Source organism: Pinus tabuliformis, chromosome 3_1 (genome assembly GCF_031772625.1).
Source record: "Pinus tabuliformis cultivar Carrire ecotype Pingquan chromosome 3_1, CPIR1, whole genome shotgun sequence".
Taxonomy (NCBI): Eukaryota; Viridiplantae; Streptophyta; class Pinopsida; order Pinales; family Pinaceae; genus Pinus; species Pinus tabuliformis.
The window spans coordinates 862681207-862686983 of NC_142301.1; positions in this window are offsets into that span (position 1 = coordinate 862681207).

Consider the following 5777-nt stretch of genomic DNA (forward strand, 5'->3'; position numbering starts at 1 on the left):
CAGATTCTGGCAAACCTCAGACAGGCTGAAAAAAGGAAATGTTTTGGTCTCCACACGCAGGTTCTAAAGCCGACCACGTAGGTAGCAACTACACAGCCGCTCTTCTGGCTCTTCACGCTTGACACAGTCACGCAGGTGGTACAGCCGCTTTATTCACAACAGACAGACAACCTTTCACGCCCTTGGAGCTCCGATACCACTTATTGAACAAATGAAGGAAAAAGAAACAAAGAATCAACAAGACAAGAAACCGAAATACGAAACTGAATTCTGGATCAAACTTTTTCATTCAACAATGAGTTTCTTTGCCTTACATTTCATAGGCAAAATGATAATTTTATAGTTACATAACTAATTATTCGTTACAAACTTATTCGTTGCAAAACTCTCTATACCTAAATTTACTAAATCGTTGTCAAACTAACATAAAGGAATTGATTAATTGATTAATTATTATTTCTTAACAGAATTATTATTTGGTAAAACAATATAGCTGTCAAAATTGTGCTGATATAAGATACTTGAAATGTTTCCAATTTACGTGCGTAATGAGAGAATCTCGTTAACATAGTATATGAAATTTACGATGAAGTGAATCAAAATTATCGGAAATTGTTTTTATATTATTTATATTATAAAGAGAAAAAAACATTTCCGTATTGAACTTTAAATTTTATTTATTTTTTACTTATTTATATGGTTTAAAAAATAATAAATAAAAATAATAAAATTTTATTTATGATATTTTGAGTGATATAATATAAATATATTTTAAATAATTTGAGTGGGTTTAGTTTTTATAATTTTTGGGGTTTATATTTTATAGTGAGAGTTGATGATGGAAATTATTTTGGGGAATTAAACTATTTTAGGGTGTCACCAAACACGGTTTATGATAAGTCTATGATGGAAGTCACATTAGGGAATTCAACTATCTTAAAAGATGTCACCAAGTCTCACATAATTTTGGTGATAATATTCCATTGTAAATTAATCTTTCTTCTTTCATCCAATAAAGATTTTAGTCCAATCCTAAACATAATCTAAACACAAAAATAAATAAAATAAATAAATATATTTTAAATTGCTTTTATATTTTTTTTAAATAAATTATATTTAAAATAAATAATTAAATACGATATTTTGGAAATATTTATATATTAGATTTTAAATTCAAAATTCTATTTTTTTTAATTGATTTATATTTTTAAAAATAAATAATTGTATTGAGAGACACTATATTTTAGTTAGCGGAAAAAGTAGTTATTGTTATATTGTCAATTTTTTTTTATATAAAATTACAATTTTTTTATGAAAATCCTATACACATATATTAACTAATGATTTAAATTAATAATGGCCATGGGTATGTCTATTTTGGAATAAGGATTATAAAATTTTATTTTAATTATCAATAATTATTAGCTAGATGGTAGGAATTTAACCTTCATAGACTATTCTAGAATATTTATATTAATATACACAATTCAAAGGATGAGATTCATCTCCAAAGTAGTTATGCTTTTTTTGTTGTTTTAACTAAATTGATTAATTAGAAAGAAAATGTCATTTGAACAAGTGTCATTTGAAATGAATTATGGTTTTTTTGGGCATGGGTATTGATAAGTCATGATATTGGTCCATAGCATTGTAATATGTAATAAAACCTATTTTCATATTAAGAATCTACATGGTAAATCTCCATAGTTAAGAATTTTGTTCCTTATTCTAAATGTATATATGTTTAACTTATATATTAATTCTTTTTATAATTAATAGTAATGATAATAATTTTTTCACAAGAGACAGTTTAATTAGAGATGGCCATATTATTAAGTATCATGTAAATCATAAAATTCAATATTAATTATTTTTATAATTAATAGTAATGATAATAATTTGTTCACAAGACACGGTTTAATTGGAAATCACCATGTTATGAAGTATCATGTAAACCATAAAATTTAAGGTTCAAATCCTAGTGGGTCAAGCTAACAAAAAAAATAGTAATAATAATAATTTAAAATAAAATTATAATTTTATTTTATTTTATTTTTTTCAACGTGAGATGCATAATGAAGTAATTGATTTGATGCTTGTTATGAATTGATGCTTATAAGTGTTTATCAAGAATTTAAGTTATCTGACTACCTTAATAACTATTATGTTGTAAACTTCATATTTAATTTTTTATTTTCTTTCTAAGTAATTCTATTCTATTAATATGAAACAAAATATGTTTAGATTGAGGCACAGGCCTCAGCAGTACTGAACATCATCTATCAAAAAATAACTTGACTGCCACATCGATGGGGAAACCAATCCACGAAGGAAAAAATACCCACATATGGGTTATCAGTCTTAAAAACAGGAAATATAAAAACATGGCAAAAAACCTAGGAAAGTTTAATCAGTTCAACCATTTCAGAAAAGAGCCAGTCAGTAAAAGAAATACCCAGTTGGCATAAGGGTGATACCTGGCTGCCAAGTGTCATCACTTGAGGTCGTTCGGGGCGGGCTCCTTTTCGATGAGGAACACATACTTATACCAATCATCCTCCTCCTCCGACACGCTGGTTTGAGGTCCACGAGCAGGTTGAATGCCACTAGAGCTGCCAGTAGCTGCATGTGGAACTGATCTGTCAACCATTCTGCCACCAGGTGTTTGCATGTCTCCAGATTTTCCTTCCACTACATGCTGACCGCCACCCAATGCCTTGCCATGCAGGATGACCATCTCCTCATCCATCAGTTGCTTGCCTGAATAAGGTCGCTCCTGAGCCTGTGAGCATCCCGTTGTTGCGCTCCAGTGTTCCCAACGGAGCATCCTGAGAATCATTTTCTTCAGAGAAAACGATGGTGATAGTGGCTGTAATGACAGGTCTCTTCACGGTGTTGCGGAAGAGAAATTGGGTGAAGTGGGGAGCAGGGTGAGGGGGGAGAGGAAAATTTTCGGTGTGGACAGGAACATCTTTTCGGCTAGCGCCTTGAAGTTGTGCGCGTCCACGACCACTACAGGTATCAGGATACCTGCCAGAGAAGGAGCCATATGGGTTGGGAATGTCAGGGGAAGGGGAGGTGGAGGAGGATTCAGGGCTAGGCGTCGCAAGAGGGCAGACGCTACCAGCACGACATCCCCCTTTTCGAATTCGCATTCGGTGATGAATGCATGCCATGGCAGAATGCAAAGCCGAGCTATTAGTGGGGGAGTTGGCTGAAGAATTGAACAGAGGATGAGCAAGGGAAGGTTGGGTTGATGTCAAATTGCATAGCCTAGTTTGGGAGAAGTGATGCCCATTACCAAGGTCTACACAGCTTACCAACCAGCAACAGCTCCAGGTTCAGCAGCCTGAGGCGGACAAATGCAATGGAGCAGAGGGGGGGGGAAGAACAACATTATGGCGAGTGGAATTCATTGATATGCTCATGATGGGTAAATCTCAGCCAAAGTACCCATTTAATGAAGCTTGTAGGCCGCCATGAATTCATATCAGACTGACATGGGAGGGAAAGCAGAGGGTCATGTGGCCCATCTTCTCGTTGCCCATCAATCTAATCATTTTAAATGACTAGATTGTCACCTGCATCTGAATATATTTAAATTTAATTAATATACATATAAAAATTTAATATTTACGATAAACCATTCTAGTTAAATATATAAAATTAATATTATATATATTAAATTGAAACATATAAAAAAATACCAAACATATATATAATCTAAATTTTAATAAAATTAAAATAAACATATTTTTATATATAAAAATGTAAAGTTTATATAAACATTTTAAACTTATATCTACCATACCACGTGTTAAGCCTTATCTACCGAGTGTTAAGTGTTTAGAAGCCAAATAATGGTATCACCACTATGATGTTGATCGTGTATTTAGAGGTTGTGAAAATAAAGGAAAAGTTAATACGGTGAAAGCTTGGTGTTATATTTTAATTAGTTAGAGTAAGATAAGATCTTTGTTAGTTTTGTTATAGCTAATCACATATGTGTCTCGTGTATTTTAATTAAATTTCCATAAACACTTTCCTAGTCCAACGCTCGTTTTATAACCTAAACTAACGTTTTATAACCTAAACTAACGTCAACCGCGTGACTTGGTATTCAGGTGCGGTAAAAAAATTCAATTAAATTTCCATAAACTCTTTCCTAGATTTATAACCTAAACTAACGTCAACCGCGTAACTTGGTATTCACGTGCAGTAAAAAAATTCATGGACTTTTCCTGTTCCAATGCTACTTTGCATAACCTTGAGTAATCTAAAAGCTCATCTCCATATGTGTGCATGAGTTAAAAAGAAGAAAATTAGTGGGCAGCACGAACTTAAAAAAACATCTCCCAGTACGTAGGAACAGTATCATTCTTTAAAATTTAATATGACAAATTCTGTGCAACTAAAATTTCAAAATCAATATAGCAGATTCTCTGAGTGCACAATTTTCCAAATCAATTTTATTCTCTGAGTGCACAATTTTCCAAATCAATTTTATCCCAAAACTGAGAAAATGGCAATGATCTGTCTATAGATAAAATAAATCGTGCCGTTCCTTACAGATTTCATAGAGTACTAATTTCAACATCGATGCAAAAAAGAAATTGGGTTTTCCTTAGGGTAAGAGGAAGCGAGAAGGAAAAAAAGTCATGACTAATTTCAACATAGATGCCAGAAAGAAATTGAAATGCGAAAAATAAATTGGGTTTTCTTTATGGTAACGGAAGCGAGAAGAAATAAAAGTTCCATGACTTCTGTATGTTTTATTCTGATATGAATTTTCATTTGTCATGCATAGTATGAAAAAATGGCAATGATATGTCTATAGATAATATCTATAAATCGTGCCGTTCCTTACAGATTTCATAAAAGACTAATTTCAACATAGATGCAAAAAAGAAATTGGGTTTTCTTTATGGTAACAGGAAGCGAGAAGAAAAGAAATAAAAGTTCCATGACTTACGTATGTTCTTATTCTGGTATGTTCTTATTCTGATATGAATTTTCATTTGTCATCCATAGTATTTAGAATTTGTCATCCATAGTATTTAGAATTACTTTAAGAAACTCACCTCCATGCGATGCGATGTGGCTGAGTTCCAAGATCCTAGTAAGCATAAATATGTTGGCATGTGGACTAGAAAACCAACCAGTGCCTCATAGCTCTTCTGAAACTTTCTCACAACCGTGCTAATGATATGTGTAATCCTGCACAGTAGTACCACAACAAAACAAAACAAACATATCAGTTAATTGCCAAAACAAAACATATAATTCCAATGACTTTGTAAGAATCGTGATTTCCATCACTGCAAAATATACACAATCAGCTACTTGGCAATGGCAAGGGAATGATTTATCTTACTGTGTCATTAAATTATGTCGATTTAGTGCACTCCCATTCACTTTTCTGGTCAAGAGATGTCATGCATTTGAAACTCATCAATATACCCGCACAAAAAAATTGAAAAGCAAAATTCGGTGCACCGAAAAAACAAAGAAATAGGCCATGCAACCATGGTTCTGGAAATCAAAACCAATCCAAAAATCAAAACCAATCCAAAACAAAACACAGAAATAGGCAATGCAACCATGGTTCTGGAAATCAAAACTGAGCCAAAACAAAGAGATAGCATGAAAATAAAGAAAGATGAAAACAACAAAATTTTCAAAGAAGCAAATTAAAAAAATATTGGTGCAGAGAGGCAAGCACATGAAAACAAGCATACCAATGCGAAATCGATCTGAATATAGAAGTGATAAATTTG